The 18,351-nt window shown below is 41.9% G+C and overlaps 1 protein-coding gene across 2 annotated transcripts in view; it reads left to right on the plus strand.

The window, feature by feature from the left end:
- The first annotated feature begins 271 nt into the window (after positions 1-271).
- Positions 272-18,351, plus strand: part of Ken (zinc finger and BTB domain-containing ken and barbie protein) — an 87,528-nt gene continuing 69,448 nt past the window's right edge. For both annotated transcript variants that reach the window (XM_078177410.1, XM_078177411.1), the window contains exon 1: positions 272-4,703. The gene's annotated coding sequence lies outside the window, so the exon portion shown is untranslated. The remainder of the gene's footprint in view (positions 4,704-18,351) is intronic.

Raw genomic sequence — 18,351 nt, forward strand, 5'->3', positions numbered from 1 at the left:
GAGAAAGAGCCGGGGAACTCTTGCCTCATTCTTACGTATTACGTGCACGGGTACAAACCGAGTCTTGTATTACACCATTACCGTGACAGAGAGGCGCTTCTGTGTGGCCCTGTACGGCCGACGAGGACGCCCGATGCCAGCCTATAGAGAACCGTTGGGATTTTCGCGTGTGCGTGGCACCGCGCGCGCGCACGCTAGACCCGTGAAAGACTTATGCATACTGCTAGATACAGAAACGAGAAAGAAAAGGCGACGGACGGGAGGTGGGAGACGGAGAGAAAAGGAGGGAGAAAAGCGGGAGACGACTGGAGGGAGCCAATGGCGCGAGAGCGAGATGGAGAAGACGGCAGGGAGGAAAGGGCAACGAAGAAAGACAGAGGCTATACCGTATAACGCTGTCGCGCGACGGCTCGTGCATGTGCACTCGGAGCCCCACGCACACGCGCACGCATGCTCGTGCGGGGACGCCGATAGACGAGCTAGACTGTGAATCGAGGCAGGCGCACACACGGACGCGCCGCCGACTTGTATGAATGTACACGGAAGGAGCAACACCTCACAAACGAGGCCTAGGCAAGAGAGCTATTTGTAATGTAATAGTGAGAGCACCAGTGGGGAAAGGGAGAATGGAGGAAGGTGGTAGGTGGTAGGTGGAAGGGCGATGGTGGGAGGGAAGAGTAAGCGCAGGAGGGACGAGGAAGGAGAGCGAGAGAGAGAGAGAGAGAGAGAGAGTAAGAGTAAGAGTAAGAGAGAGAGGGAGAGAGAGAACTAGGTGGCACTCGACGAAGAACCAATACTACGGTCCTTTACAAACGAAACTCACAAGACTCGCGAGGCCTCCTCTCTATCGTGAGTATTACGCCGGGAGTTCTCGTGAGAGAGACAACCGTGCTTTTCGGACCCTCAACCCTTTCTGAGCTCGCCTGTAAGCCACAGGGCCCACCTGGCCTCTTCTCTACCACCACCACCAGAGCTGCTGCTGCCACCACCACTACCACCACTACCACCACTAGCAGCACCACCATCGTCGCGTCGTCGTCACCGTCACCATCACCACCGCCACGGAGTCACTACCACCATCGTCCATCGCACCGTGCCTACGCTCCGATCGGTAGATGGTGTGTAGACATTTCGAGCGGCGTTCGTGTACCACCACTACCATCGAATCGCATCAGCCACCACCATCGTCACCACCTCCACCACCATCTCTTACTGACTGCCCAGTCTACCTCTCTCCGCGTTTACCTAGGACCAGAGAGAGAAAGAGACCGAGAGGGAGATAGAGACGGCGGGAGAGCAAAAGGGAGAGAGAGGGATAGGCGTAGAGCGAGAGAGAGAGAGAGAGAAAGAGAGAGTGAGAGAGATAGAGAGAGCGAGTGGGACAGAGATAGTCGGATAGAGAGAGAGAGACACAAAGAGAGAGAAAGAGAGAGAAAGATAGAGAGGAAAAGAAAGAGAGCAGCAGAGACGGAGAGAAAGAGAGAGGGAGGAAAAGAGAGAGAAGTAAAGAGTAAGAGAGGGTCTCGGCTTTGCGCAAAAGTTACGACGGAGCGAGGAGCAGTGAGACACACCGCGGAGACCGGAAGAGACCCTCTCTCCCTGAAGAAGTCCTGCGGCGAAGTGAGAAAGAGAGGCCACGACGCGCGAAAAACATATATCGTTTTGATCGAGTGCGCGGCTCGGTGTGTGCATAGAAGGGTGCGCGACGTACGTGTACGTGTGTAGAGTGCGGCGAAATATCAACGAAACCGGCACACGCAACGCTGTCAACCTCGTTTTTTCGTGACCGCGCGTTGTCAGCGCGTCGCCGCTGTCGTACGCCGCGCGGCACTTGGTCGAGAAGTCACGTGGTCCGGTGTCGTTTCTTCTTCCGGGTTACACGTTCGCCAGGATCGGGGAACCGAACGAAATTCGGTTGTCCGTCGTACGATCGCCGAATACCAGCCGATAACCGGGCCGAAGGATAATAAACGGCTGCTGGGGTGGCTGTCGGCGGTGGACCGAGAGCGCTGCTGCTGTTCCGCCGGACGAAAACAGCGGACACGTGCTCATCCGCACGTGCTTTCGTCGATGCACGTGCTCTTTGGACAGGCCCGGTCGGGTGCGCGGAAGAAGGACTTCGCGTCGCGGCTCCGGAAGAGCCTGGCCAGTTGGAACAGTTGACGCGGAGGGAACCACGACCGCCGACACGGTTTCACTTTCGAAAGGGGAAATTTTCGTGGCCGACTGCCACTAAGAGTTTTGTCATCGGATTGGATAGGATCGGATCGGAGCGGAGCGCGACGGAGAGCATCGCGGATCGACAGAAGGGAAGAGAAAGGAGCCGAAGAAGGAAAGGGAGGAACGAGAAAAAGAAGAAGCTTCGAAACGAAGAGCGAGGCTCGCGAGCACTCGGTTACCGCTTACGTACCAGGCAAGAGCGGCGGGCCGCGTTGTGTAAGAGCTGAAAGTAAAAGTTGAAACCGCCGACTAGGGCTCGCGGGAGCGCGTGCGGAGCGCGCTAAAATCCGATCCTGTCTCGTAGACTGGACACAGCCGAATATTCCCGCCTCTCTCTCTCTCTCTCCCTCTCTTTTACTCTCTCTCTCTCCTCTCTCTCTCTCCCTCTTTCTCTGTCTCTCTCCTCTCTGTATCCCCGTCGATCTCTTTCTCTTTCTCTCGGCGGCTTTCGGATTTGGTTCCACCTTCGAAGCTGTTTCTCTCGTCGAGACGGTGTCTCGTAACCGAGAGTTGTCGATCGCAACGTTCCCGCGGAAACGGCGCGCGGCGACTGTGACTCGCGGGGAACTCGAACATTGGAGTTCGATCGATGTGGAATTGTGCAACGACTGTTTCTAGTCCCATGAAATTTTGTGCCCGGGGTTCCGAAGAGAGTGTGTGTGCGTGTGGCCTGTCGCGGGAAATAAAACAAGTGAAAGAAGCGTCGTCTTCGCGTCCGGTTGGATAACACCTTCGGAGGAAGAAAGCGAGTGTGCCCAGAAGAGCGATCCTGTTTCGCTGTGTTCGCATCGCGCGCCACGAAACGCGCACGTATCCAAGGTCGTCGTCGTCGTCCAAGCTCGTATCGCACCGGTAACCCGCTTCCGGGACGGAAAGGAGAACCGGAGAGAGAGTCCTCGATCATCACCGCCGTCATCATCGTCGCCGCCATCATCGGCGACGAACAGAGCATTTCCATTTCCATTTCGCTTTCGATTTCGATCTCGATCTCGGCTTGGTCCGTGTCTCGCGAGCCGGGCTACACGGCGGTTTCGTAAAACGGATTACAAAACGCGAAGAGAAAGGAGGCAGAGAAAGGGAGAGGCGACAGACGGAAGAAGAGAAGCGCGCTCGCGGGAGAAAGAGAAGGAAAAGGGGGAAGAGAACGAGAACGACAAGCAAAAGGAAAAGGAAAAGGAGGAAGAGGAGAGGAGAAAGAGGAGGAGAGAGCGAACCACGGTGATCCCGCGCCGCAGGAAATCGCACGGGCAAACGATACACGGTGGAGATACGGTGTTCGAGCACGAGCTCCGGATCGTCCCGAGGGTGAACATCGAGTGGACAGCGCGGTGTCGTGAAAGAAGTTGCAGCCGAGGAGGAGAAAAGAGGAAATGCGCGGAGTGCTCGGTACGCCGGACGTCGGTGTCGGAGGACGAGTTTGAAAGACGATCCGGATGTGGCTGGATCCACTTGTTTTCTTCATCGGCTCCGTCGACAAGCGTTTTTCGAAGGCTCCCGCAGCTGTGCGGATCGCTTTCTGATCGGTTTCGTCCTCGACGTCTCCTCCCGGGGCCTCCGCAATAAGATCGCGGCGAGAGCTTGCGAGCGCAGCACGGAGACACGCGGCCGAGCGGAATTAAAAGTGCGCTTAAAAAGGTTAGCGGGATAAAAAAGGCGCGCGCGCGAAAGGATAAGAGAAAGGAATAGGAGCCACCTCCGAGTCCTTGAGAGTACCCAACGGGTAAAAGTGCCGCGCACGGAGCCAGCCGGTTGACCCTGGGCAGCCAACGGAGCAGACCCCGTTGGAAAAAAGTTCTCCATCGTCGTCGACGTCGCCGTCATCGTCGTTCTCGTTGCCGTTGTCGCTGTGATCGTGCCCGTAATTCCCGCGGCACCTTTCTCCTTCATCCCTGGATCGGATCGGAGCCGTTGCGAAACAGTAAATCAGGTGTCGAGACACATCTCTCGGCGATCACGTGTGTGCGCGCGATACGACAGAATGTCCGTTCCTCTGTGATCATCGTCGGCCAGCCGAACAACCAGCGATTTTCATCGATTCGCGCGATCGATTGGATCCCGGACCGTGTCACATACCCCGAAATATCCGCTTCGCGACGATCCAGCTTTCACGTGCCGCGGCTATGTGGACGTGCTCGCCGGTGTGAAGTGATCCAGTGCTGGGCCACCGATATTGTTCCGGTTTTTGTCGCGGGCCGTCCCGTTTCGTCGTTTTGTTCCCGGTTCAACCGTTTCGTCTGCGTTCCACCACGACGTGCCGTGATCTATTTCTCGGTAGTGATCCACGCTACGGTATATCAATGTACGTCACGTGTATGCACCGTCGCCGTCCTCGTCGCCGCTATCACGGGATTTCGGGTCGTCGGCTCGTGGAGATGCTGCGTGACTCCTCAAGAGAGTCTTAACGGAAAATATCGCGTTCGCCGATATTTTTGTTTCCTTTTGGATACCATATTGGATAAAGTGCGGACGATTCGTATTACAAGGTGAGAGACGATTCTTTCGATTATATATATATTCTTCCACATTGCGCAATTCTCCTTTCTTCTTTCTCGACCCGCATGCCACTACATCGCACGCTCAGCCGTACACACGTCGTTCTGTCACACACACACACACACACACACACACACGGAATCCTCGAACACCGTTCGTAACCCTCTCGCCGCGTTTCGGGTCGTGCGACCCAGAAGCGAACCTTTCGTTTTCATGCTAAACGTACCTGCTGGGTCGAAATTAGGTCCGCGCGCGAGAACGGAGCTTGAATTTGGCCGGAGCTCGCTTTCTGGAGCACGACGAACTATCAATCGGCCTTCGAATTGTCGACTTTCCAGCGATTCTTTGAACACGTTGCTCGCTACGAGCCAATTTTCTAGTAGAAAGGATGTGGGGACTCGAACGCGCGTTTCGAATTTGGTTAGAGCCCATTGCCGTACTATAACGTGTCAGACTCGCGATGGAGATATCTAGCAACAAGCTGTTGGATATGATTTGTCATCCTTTTCTTTAAGTAGGAATCAAATTTTATTCTCTTGTTACCAATATTTAAACATTCTAGTTTATGTAAGCACACGATAAATATGAAATTCTTTTTTCTTCTTAGTAATTAGTGTGATCCAAACAAAATATTCTAGTCATAGTAAGTGTAAAGAAAATGGTACGGCAAGGGGTTAAACATTGTCGATAATTTCGGAACACGGCGGACTATGAAATGACCAATCAAACGCAACTGTTACAGACTAGTTAGTAGACAAACTAGTTCTTGTAAAGAGAGATGATAGCAAAAACTATCAAATGACTATGAAATTGAATATTTAATATTGGATATCAAGTGAATACTTTTTGCTACAAACTAATTTTATAGCAGAGAGATTGTGGAGGCTCGAATTTGCTTTTAATGTGTTCAATAATTTCGGAGCACGGGAAACTATGAAGTGATCTTGGAATTGTGCACTTGACAGGAATTCTTTAAACGTTTTGCTTAATTCTCTAATAGAAAGACCGTGAATGATATCAACATGTATTTTTTTTATTTTAATTATAGACGGAACGGTCGAAACTTGGAACGTTGTGCAATTTTTCCTATTGAGAACTCTCGAATCCCAAGTAAATAATAATTTGTATAAACAACATACTGGAATATTTTGACGGCACGAACTTATTACTATTTAATTAATAATAATCCAAATGACTTTCTGTTTAGACTTTAAACGCGTCTTAATTGCTACCATTTCATCGTTACATTACAATCGGTTGCATCGAGGAAAAATTAAATCATTAGATTTGATTTTCATGCGATTATATTCGACGAACAATTTGATTTTGCGAAAAGAATTCGTGAAGATTTTAGTTTCTGACAAAATAAATGCTCCTCGAAGAAGAAGCAACGAATTCTGGATTTTGCTGATCTAAAAATCAGGTTTTAATATCTGAAATAATTAGGGCACGCGACGAACTATAAAATGATATTTATTAAATTATGGACTTCCTTGTAACTTAACCGTTTAATTCGAATAGTCGTTAACAATTTTGAAGCAGCTATTGCAGCTCCAATCTAAGCGACGCAGTTGTAAATTCGTCTTTTTAATTACTGAAACAAACTGATTTATTCGCGCATATTTAGTGTGCCACGAAAATAAAAACGGGAAAACACTGAATAAACAATCTTGTAATTTCAATGAGACGTTACGATGTAATTACCTTCGGCGATCGATACTTTTAGCTTATACGTCGCGTGCGATGTAGCAGAAATGTATAAATGAGTCTAATGTTATCGATTTATGTGTAATCGAGGTACAAATATTTACATCATGAGATAATGATGTTGCACTTGAACAGTGCGTAAGAGTTGAATAGCAGACGGTCTAATTTCAAAACCATACTCATGTAAACATACATGTAAACGATTCTATATCTCGGCGAATGAATCGAAACACGATAAATCGACCTTTCGAAAATCTTGTTCGCATAAACATGCATATAAGCGTTCTACGATAGATATATTATCATTATCGGAGTGACTAGCTATACAATTTACACTCCGATTATTAATCTGTCAGAAGGGATCGCATCATTGCTACCACTTATTTTCTAAAATGCAAAATCAAACGAACTTCCGAAAACGTTTTACACATTTTTCTATACATGTAGACGACGCTTATTTATATTCTAGAAGATACAAGTGGAAGAAGCAACGAAATATCGTCAAGTCGAAGTGAGATGCAACGTTAATAAATGTATATATGAAAAGGAAGAAGTAAGATATTAATATTAACCCTTTGCACTCGAGTGACGTCTTTGTGGCGCCATTGAAAATTGTTATATCATTTCCAAAATAATTTCGACATTATTAGAAAGTCTTCCATTTAAGAGATTGCTAAAAGCGTAACAGTTTCACGAGTCAGAAGACTGAATTTCATATGCATAAATTATACTAAATCATATAAAATGTGAATAAAGTTGGTCAAAATAGCTATTTTGGATTTAGATTTAAAATGGCTCCGAGTGCAAAGGGCCAACACCACAATAAACGTTGCTAACCGAAGAATCGAATTTCATTTCGATTTAAGAGTGCATAATATTCAGATTTAACGGATCACGCTCGGAACGAGAAATCTTTGCAACGAGCCTGACACGATTGTAGCGCAAGAGGTTCAGTAAAAGGGAAAAAGCGATTACGATAATTGAAATTGTAAAGCTCGGCGAGAAGAACGGTTGTGCTGAAATCGAAAGAACACAGTCGGGAGACAGGCGCAGAAAGTATTTGTACCGCTGCACATTGTGTCGACATGAACTTTTCAGCCGACCTGACACACGAAGCTCTAATAATGATTTGCAGCGTGGCCTCGATGTGCAATTACGAGTACGCGAGATCAAAGATAGAGCACCGATAGAGACAGCTTCCAGAAAGATACGAAAGGCTTTTCTGGCTCTCGTCTTTTGTCGCGAATCGAGGAAACGACGATTGATTAAGATTTCTAGAGCAGCGAATCACATTTCGTGGGATCGGCCGCAGGAAACTTTGCAAATTGACACTCGAACGGTGGACCCTTTTTTACGAAAATACAATTTAGTATGCTCAGGATCGTTCACGATTTCATTTAACAATTTTGTTCAACATAGTTTTATAAACCGTTGACACGTAACAGTTGAGAATTTCTTCAAATATGGTTTAAAAGCGACACCAATTTTATTAATCGACAACACGTTTCAATTGTCACGATGCCACAACTTCTCCTGAAATTGTTATTTAACACTGAACTTATGGAGCGTTAAAATTGACACGTGTTGCTTCACAATTATAGCAAGGCCGAATGTACTTACACTTTTCATCATTTTTATCACAATGATTAAATATTCGTTCGTTTGCTATTAGAGATTCTTCATCATTTCAACAAGTACATTCTGTGTTAAAGCAACCGTTTAATAGCAACCCTTCTAGACACTTAAATTTTTCTACCCACCTTAACCTCTTCAGGGATGAATTTTTATACTAGGGAACGATCTATTTAATTGCTTCCCTTTTAATTATCATGTATTTCATTTCATTCGATGAAGTTTTTCCGTATTGCTGGGAAATTCCATAATAAATACTTTTTCAACTGATTCTCATTTTCTTTACACCTAGAATAGTCATAATTTTAAATTTAAAATAATTTCAACTAAACGTGAATTGTTAAGGTTATTGTTACAATTAACCCCTTGCCGTACCATTTTCTTCACAGTTACTGCGATGAGGAATTTTTCAATTGATATAATTTCTTAGAAGGGACAGAACATTAACATTTGTTCCGTGCCTGAATCTACTCGAATACTTAAATATCAATAACAAGGGATTAGAATTGTATTCCAATTTTAAAGAACAGAATAACATCCATATTTAATAATTTATTAGTAATAATTACCAACGCGAGTCGGACTCGTCAAAATACGGTAAAGGGTTAATTGTCAAGAAACGACAATGTAGTCTGAATCAGTGAGACTTGACTCCTACATTGTTACAATAGGAAGATATTATAATTGAAAGCACAAACGAGATCCCGATGCTTAACGTACCTAGAATCAAACGAACAAAGTATAGGAAATCGTTACGACTATGCGACGGCACGACGTAGAGTGAATTGCGTGATTATTGACCTCGAGAAAGTAATTTCTGGCTGCTTTGAGAAACGCGCTGTAATTGGAGCGCGGTATTTCTGCCAATATTAATCTTCGTGAATCGGTCGACGGGCAACGTGCTCGAAAAATAGTTCGCCACGTCGGCGAATCTAATCGACGCATTAACGCGCACAGGAAAATCCCGTTTGTTTTTTGCAAAAATTATTATTTCATCACGTTCCTCGTACTGGTTATAATGGAGTCTGATTCACGGCGACATTCTCTGGATTACGTTGATGTAACTGTTTGAAAATTCACGTAACTGTCTATTATCTCATCGGATTCCTAATGCCGCGGAGCTCGTTAATTTTCAATTCTGATAAAAACGTTCGAACTCGCCTTTTAGAGCAGAAACGCGCATCATTTTATCTTCGACGAGATGCTCGTTTGCTTACGCATTCGTAGCGTATTAGATGGGAGGATACAGACATCCGCGTGTTCCGCATATTTGGTGCATACGAATCCGTAAATTGTCCTATTCGGTTGACACGTTTTTCTAAATTTAGGTGTGAATATAATTGTTACGCGAATAAATGTTCCGTAAGCCGAGATTAAATGAGTTATAGATGCTGGCAGCGTGGATTTTTCTGCGCCTGGACGGTGAGAACGAAAATTGATGACGAAGGACGGAAATGATAGGATTACCGAGCTTCCTGTTTAAAAATGATTCGTGTGTTCCGCGCGCGTACCGGGGAAATTTCAAGCAGATCTTAGGATACCCGCTGACTCGGTCGCGTAACGATGCAAATTCTTCCTCCGAACACATAATTCAAGTTCAGGTGCTCCATGGTCGCATGCGAGCGTTAGTTGCGCAACCGTTTTTCAGAAAAAAAAGAAAAAAAGAGAAGGATACGAGAGGAGGCGGAGCGTGAGTGCGCGCGCGCGCGCGAGTCCAATGTGGTCATCAATGGCTCGCGATGACGGATCGTAAAGAAAAAGCGATCTTGAGTCAAGGTCAGGCTCGTCGAAAGGCGTCTTTACGTTCGCATTTTGTATTCATGCGACCATTATCTGCCCGTTGTATTTATGTTGCGCCGATCTCGCTGCGGTCCGATCGCGTGCGCGTGCGCGCGGGCCGCGCGCCCGTAGAAATGTCCCGGCCCAAACAGACATTATGGTCAAGTCGGAAAGGTGAACCGGTCGAAATTCCGGGTTAACTTAGCTTTACCCGCTAATGCGTCACGAGCGAATTTTTTCCCCTCCCTCTTTAAATGAGTCCCGCGTAAATAATCGAAATTATTCGGCAACTTTCAGCCAACCGGACGCGTTTCGATACACGTTACACGTGGTTTCGCGTCACGTAATCGTAAATTTAACCCTTCGCACCCGAAGCCAGTTTCGTTCTAAATCCGATACAGTTTCTCTGCACTGCTGTATTTTCATTTCACACAATTTATTGCATTTTATGCGTGTAAAATTGAATTTTGTGACTCGTTAACAGGCTCTCTTAACCCCTTAACGTACCAATTTCTTCGCAGTTACTGCGTTTAGGAAATTTTCAATTTCTATACTTAAATATTAATATCAAGGGATTAGAATTTTATTCCAATTTTAAAGAACAGAATAACATAAATACTTAATTACTTATTACTAGTAATTTCTATCACGAGTCGGAATCGTTAAAGTGCGGCAAGGGGTTAAAGATAAACAAATATGATAACGTAGAAATTATTTTAGAATGTGCTACAGTTTTTAACGGTGGCTTAGAGTCGCCACACGAGTGCGAGGGGTTGGTACCAAATAGCATGTAAATGGTAAACGCTAAATTGTTGTATATTCGACAGAAATTGTCGAATATCTCTTCAAAATAGATTGGTCGATCGATTTTCTTTCGCGGTATGTTAAACAATTGCCAAACAGTTGAAATTAATAATCTAATCAACGCTACTACTACTAATCAACAATGGTACATGCTTGCATGTTCATTCAATGCGCTAAATAAATAGTTTATAACAAATTTAGGACTTAAGTTTGTTTTATCGTTGTATATAATTATTAATTTCACGTTTGTCACCGCGTCACCCATATCTGGGTGACACTAATTTCTGACCAATTTTGAAAATTTATTTTTATTGCAATTTATTCGAGCAAAATGAATGCAAACTATGATTTTTCGAATGCGAAAGAGTTCTAATGTCATCCCCTATGAAAACTGTAAACTTTTTAGTTTTATTTTAATTAATTAAGTTGCTTTAATTATGTGGGGATTTTAGTGTCTAATTGTTGGCACGGAACGTGTTAATAATTATATATTGCATAATAATTAAAAATTGTATTATATAATAATTAATAATTGCATATAATACATCAAATTTTCGTAAAATATTAATTGGCATGTCAATATCGACTGTCAAAGATCGAATAAAAACAGCTCGTCAGTGAACGTGTTAACACAGGCTTGAAAAAGAATGAAAAATTTCCACGAAATCTACAAATAGAATCAAATAATTTCCATTTCGGAAACCGTTGATATCATTTCCGCCAGGCTTAGCGTGCGTTTAGAAAATCCTGAAGAAACAGGTTTGGAATAAATTCCGCTGGCAAACGTATCTGTTTCGCTTAAAATCCTCAAATTATCGGTAAGAGGACGGTGGCAACCGAGCCGAGTAAAAAATCGAAATCGTTCTTGAGCAACGCATAATACGTGGTGCTCGCTGTTAACAGTTTTTCGATTTTATGAAGCGGAAAAGAATCCCACCGGCAAAATCCTGAATACATTACGCGTAACTCATTTTTGGACAGTTGCGTTCGAGAATGCGCCGCGCCGCGGAAACTGGGTTGCAAAACGTTCGTGTATCCCGCGTTGCACGCTGGGAAAATAAACGTGAATGACAGTGAATATTCGTGCAGGATTTACGAATCCAACGGAACGCTCCCGGTTCCAGAATTTTATCCGCGTTACGTGTACCTCGAGCCATTGTGTCTCCGACTATGCGCGTTCCCGACAATACAGGGTGTTCGTCCATAAATAAGCAAATATCTTGTAAATGGTTGAACTTGCAAAAAAAAGTGCAATAAGAAAACTTTACACGTTTTCGAGTCGGCCACAAGGTGCATGCAAACTATTTGTTTTTATTCGCGACCTTTCGAATTACGAAGATCAACTTACCTTTTTTCAAGTGGCCGCATATAATTTTTATTTTTCCATATTTAATTAATAGAGGTCATTGCTGACCAAATGATATCTTGTTACAAATGTTGAAACGATGATCGACATTTTAAATACTGCAACAGTTTATTTTTCATTTGAGAACGTAAATTCAAAATTGATCATGCTGCGCGACTCTGAACATCGAATACACGACTACATGCTTTTAAACAAAGCATAATTTGTAAAGCAGAAATTACGAAAAAATAAAAGGTGTATAAAAAAAACACTGGTTGTTTGCTCTTTCAAGTTCTTTAACATTTCAAACTTCCGGTACTTTACGGATACGAATTAATACTTTAATATTTAAGATGCCGATGATCTTCCGAACGATGCAATATATTGTAAATAACTTCTGCTAAGCAAACATGCAAACAATTATTTGCATTTAAAAGATCTAAGTCGACCTCCTGACTTAAATCCGTTCCCTCATTGAAATTTTTTGCAACTCGAACCATTTACGAGATATTTGCATACGAAAAAGTTTGTTATCGAAAAGAAACAACGCGGAACGATGTTCTACAGGCTCTGAAAAATGATTTGCGATTCGAAACGGCGGTAACGCGAAGTGATCGGAACTTCGTGCGACGACATCTTGGAAGTGAAAACATGTGTCAAGCGTGGATTTATGGACGGCCACTCTGTATGTGCTCGGCTCGCGTTCCTCGCAGTCGCGGAACAATGTCGCAGCCGTTTTTTCCGTCTGCGATGATCGGCGCAGAGTCGGCTAAATCGATCGTGAATCATGCCCAATCGATATTACGTAAAGCGAGTTTACATTTCTCCCTGTAATCGCGAGACTCGCTTGGATTCTCGGTTCTTCGCGCATCGTTTCTCCGTCGTCGTGGCCGCGCTTCCCACCGCGAAGAAAGTTGCTGCGCTGGAACGGATCCGGGGATCCGTCGATCGCCACGAATCGAAGCAGAACTGGAAAACGCGAGATTATCTCCGGCCGGGATTCCGGCGATAAGAAGACCGGGTTTATCAGGAAGCGATCGTAATTAAATCGCTATAAACATTATGTTCCGGGGCCCGAGCGGACCCGGCGGAACAGCTATAATTAGGCGCAACACTGCTATCGCGTGTGCATTTAACTCCGCGTTCATTCCTTTCGTCGTTTCTTTTTTCTCTTTTCGTGTTAAACGATAGGAGGATACAGCACGGCGGTAACAACATCCGGCAGCGCATGGTCGCATAAGCGTGTTAACTTCGGAACGGACTCGCGATCTGGTGTATGATGACTGTGGCTCGATTTGCCGGGAAACTGGTACCGATGAGTAAACTTCTTCCACGGGAAATTATCATAATCCGCGATCTTCGGCGTTGTGCTATTTCTTCGGATCGCAACGACTTGTATAATTCTTGTTCCGGGTTTTGCGAGTAATCCGGCGCTTCGAAACTGTTCCGAGAATCGGTCATCGTCAATTATTGGTTATTAGCGCCGCCGACCGAGAACACGAGATTTCTTTTTGCTACTTCCACCGGGAAGCCTCGAACACTTTTTCCGATTAATGTACAGCGGCTCTGAAACTTCCAAAGCTCAGTTATTCGATACCAATCACTTCCTCGGTATTCTTATCTCTTATTTTTCTCTTAATAAAATTAAGGAATTATAATGGGTTAGCTTAACCTCTTCAGCGACACTGCCATGCACGGTTAGGCTTCTTAAAATTACGATTATTCTAAGTGTAAAGAAAATGAGATATTCGTTACAGAATCCCTCAGCAATACCGCAAAAAGCCTCATCGAACGAAATGAGCTTGACAACTAAAAAAGGAACAATTATATAAAATAAAAATTTATCCCTAAAGAGGTTAAAAATTAATTTTTGAAAACTAAATTTTAAATAATTCTGTCGCCTCCCATCTGTATTTCTATTGCAAAACACAATCTTTTTTTATCTTTTTTTTCAGTGCAAAAATATTACGTTTTAACCCTCTGCACTCCGTGCCATCATGGATGTTACCTACCAGCATTTATGAACCTTTATATTATATAATATACGTTTGCATTCAAGTAAGATATTATAATAACATTCGATTTATATGAATTTATAGACATCGAGGAATATTTGCAAATCGACATTATGTTTCTTATAATTTTGTGCAGTGTGATCAATTTTAAAACATTTTCCGATACACATTTCAGACTGATTACTGCATGTTTTGTAATAATAAGTGAATCAACGTCTTCCATCTTACATTCTTCTGTCAGAAGAAACAATACAGTCCTGTTTTATTCCCCCCACATTGCGAATAATTACGAATAAATATTTATTGTTCAGTCTACTGATTACAGACGATATTGATGGATGTGTTCTCTGTTCCCGAAAATCATGATAGTTATATATCTCAGTAATTGTACCATATTTTGACATGTTTTCTCCAGAGAAACTTATATTTTTCAAAGAGTTGCACTGTAATAAGTTAGTTCCCCATACTCGCTAGTAAACTTTATTATCTAGCGATATACTAGAGTCACGATGTCCCCTGAGAAAAGACAACGGAGCACAAATGGTTATAGAAAGGAAGTTACTACGTGCAAGCTACAGGGTGTCTCAAATTGTAATGTGCAAACTTTGTCAGTATAATTTATGGCACAAAGTAAGAAAAAAATGTTATGTAAACATAGGTCATATAGAGCTTTATGAAGATGGTATAACAAAAATTCAGAAGGGGAATAGTAATCTACTTGCTGTTACTTGAATCAACAATATTGTGTTTTTCAGTATGTTTATGTAAACTATGTTTACTAACTGAGGTCACCACACATTTAAATGTTATAAGTTTATAATTACGGTGCGGACGTGACTTCAGGCTTTTTTTTGAGATTCAGCGAAACTTTCTGTTTTAATGAGATTTGTTAGATTTAGTATTTTAGCTAAAGGTCCCAATAGCCGTTTACGTACCGTAAAACCAAGCCAAGTGCGGTCTGTTAAGGGTCTTGGGTAAGCAACGAATTTTTATTATAACTTCTTAATAAAGCTCTATATGACCTATGTTTACATAACATTTTTTTCTTACTTTGTGCCATAGAATACACTGACAAAGTTTGAACATTAAAATTTGGGACACCCTGTATATTATTTTACTCGCATCCTATTCAGTTATTATTGCGACCGGAGTGAGGCTTCAGTCCGTTGGCTCGCGCGCGTAGCAGCACCTTGAAAAGTCGCGCGCTCGCTTCTCATTGGCTACAATTTTTCGTCGATAACTCGTTAACAAAGCCGCGAATTGCATTTTCGCTAAGGAAAAGTTTACTGGAAATGGCCTCAGGAACCTCTCATTGCCCAGAGTTATAATAATATTGATACACCTTGTATATGTTTGATCTTTGGTTCAGAAAACTATCGAACAGTTTCGGTCGGTTTGTAGAATATCGCGTTGCACTTTGTTGGACGGTCTAGTTATGCTTGTAACATAGAAAATGCTGTAACATAGAAAAAGCTTTGTTATGCTTGTAACATAGAAAAGATCTCTTCTAGATTCGCATTTTAGATAGTATGTTTTTATCAACGTGACTAGTGGGTTGCGCCGACGAAGTTTGCTCAAACAATTTCGAAGAAGCCTGCAATCTGTTAGATTGGTCTATATACATGTAACACGTTGTTTACTACGGCTACATATACTTCACTCCGCGCTTTCTTTCGGAAGGCAATTAATTAGCTTCTCGCCAGCCTGGAAGAAATTAATTAATATCTTTCGCTTAAAAATCAATCGACGAATAACGAACGTGAATTAGGAACGACGAGAATGATAATTCGAATGAATTTATATTTTATTCATTGTTTTCAATGAATGGTACTTGTGTAGCTTTATCCTAGTGGATAAATTGATCACAGTGGTTTAAATAATAGTAAAAATTACGAAGTAGAGGATTTGTAGATAACGAAGAGGCGACTCATCACTACTTCCTACAGCCAGATAATTCTAATTTCATCATTAACGCGTGACTCACTGGATTTATCAGGAAAACGCTTCGCCTTTTCCGCTCATAATTTCCCTCGTTCAACGGAGAAATTACACATTCGATATTTCGTTGAACAATGAAGTCAATTTGCAACTAACGACGCACGCTCCGCAAACCAGCGGAAAGAGAATACGAATACAACGAATAATTATTAGGTTTATTATGAATATTCCTGGAAATATTGACTCGTTCGATAATTTAATAGCGTTGATGCCATCGTTTTCATTCAAAATTCTACATTTTAAAACTGTTTAGAAATTGTAAATCAGTGTCGATCACGACAAAATATGATTTTTCATTTAGTAAAAGTACAAAAGCATGAAAATATAGAACGAATTAATAGAAAATTAATTGTGTATTTAGGAAAAAAATAATGATATTCGAATGTAGCAACAATGTCGAATAAAAGTAAATGACACCTTAGTTATCATTTCTTGTAACATGGATGCACTGTTTTCTAAGAACTGCTAAATTCTCGTGGCTGAATTATAGATAACGAAAAAAAAAGAATATTCTATTGTTTTCCAAAAGAAAACATGATTTTGTCGAATTGTTGTTGATTCTAAAAGATGCTAAAACTATGAAATCTTTAATCCAATTGCAAGTCTACGTTCCGTCTAAAAATTAAACGTTTATAACAGTAACTAATATTTCATTCCGATTCAAATTACTATTTTATACTATGCTATTAACTGTTACTATACTATATACTATTAAAAGAACGTAATATTAATCGAAACCTCGACGACAAGGCTAATGGTAAAAACGAAGAAATAAACAGCAATGAAAATTTCGATCTCGAGAACCTCAATTAACCCTGACGTTGCCTTGAGTCTATTTTCACCTAGTTAGAGACTTCGTTCAACAACTCAGCTTCCGGCAATTAACGTAAATTATAACCTCAAACTTGGATCATATCTAGCAATATGTATAGATAACGTAACTCTTTCGATAAATAAATACAGATCAGAAAAATAAGCAGATCGATAATGCAGCATTGCTACCTGATCTAGGTCGAATTTAATCATCAACTGGCAAGGCGATTTTTGCAAAAATAACGAGTGCATTGGAGTTATAACACGGTAGACGGTAAACAAAAACTGCAAAAACATTAATTCTAGATAAACGATCCATTTAATTTTCACAAATAAAGAATTCGTTATCACAAAATAATAAAAGCATGGAAATTAATTAAATTAAACTCTTTATTATTAAATTCTTTATTATTAAACTCTTATTAATTAAACTCTTTGTTATTAAATTCTTTATTATTAAACTCTTATTAATTAAACGCTTTAATAATTAAACCCTTTATTAAGTAAACCCTTTATTACTTAAACTCTTAATAATTAAACGCTTTTTATTTAAACTCTTACTAATTAAACGCTTCTGCTTCTAAAAACTTTATCCTGTTTCCAAAAAATGGTTTCTTAAATATTACCGTAGCTTCTCAGTTTCTTAAAATACAAATTATAAATTTCGAAATCATTTAAACGATCGCAGTTTTTCACATATTTTTAAATGCAAGAACTCTCGAGACAATCTTTAATTGCTTGTAACAAGGTTAACCGACTCCGATGAGATATCTTTTAAATTTTCATTATAGACACAGTAAAAATATTAAGAAACACAATTTTTATTTCACTCATCGTCCCAAACAACAACAAAATTAAAAAGAGAACATTTCAGTTAACACTTTACCGACCGGTAGCCTATAAATCGGCTTTTTACCTCGAGCTATAACCTGTGAATCGGTTATCATGATAACCAATAATTTAATATCTATTATTGAGTTAAATGTGTTAGATTGTACTACTGTAATCTTCAATATTATTATAGAATTTTTTAAATATTAAATATCTTTCGCGTTTAATAAAATTAATAAAATCAAAATAGAATCGAAAATGTAACATTGAGCTAAATTTTTACGGACAAATCCCCGGTCGCTAAAGTGTAAATACATAATAAACTAGTCCTATCATCTAAAAGAACATCCAAGTCATTCAACACAGTTTGCGAGAACTTATACCGTTTTAAAAGACGACAAAATACTTGCGCGGTCGACTGTACCCGCGAAAGAAATCACAGCGCCAAACTGTTTAAAACTCTAAAAGAATATTCCTAGGAACGAAATATGAAATCTTCGCCACGAGTGCACTTGAACGAGCGAGCGGGTTGATTGTAAGCAGAATGCGAGCATACTGGAAGCAGAATGGAAGCGGAATGCGAGCGGAATGCGAGCAGAATGGGAATCGCTGATCGGCAGCGACAGAACCGTTGCTTGGAAAGCGATCGCCGATCGGTTTTGTGTTTTCAGTCGGTAGCTAATTGCTCGCACGCCTCCGCGGTTCGGCTCCGAG

This window comes from Augochlora pura, chromosome 3 (assembly GCF_028453695.1).
Source record: "Augochlora pura isolate Apur16 chromosome 3, APUR_v2.2.1, whole genome shotgun sequence".
NCBI lineage: Eukaryota > Metazoa > Arthropoda > Insecta > Hymenoptera > Halictidae > Augochlora > Augochlora pura.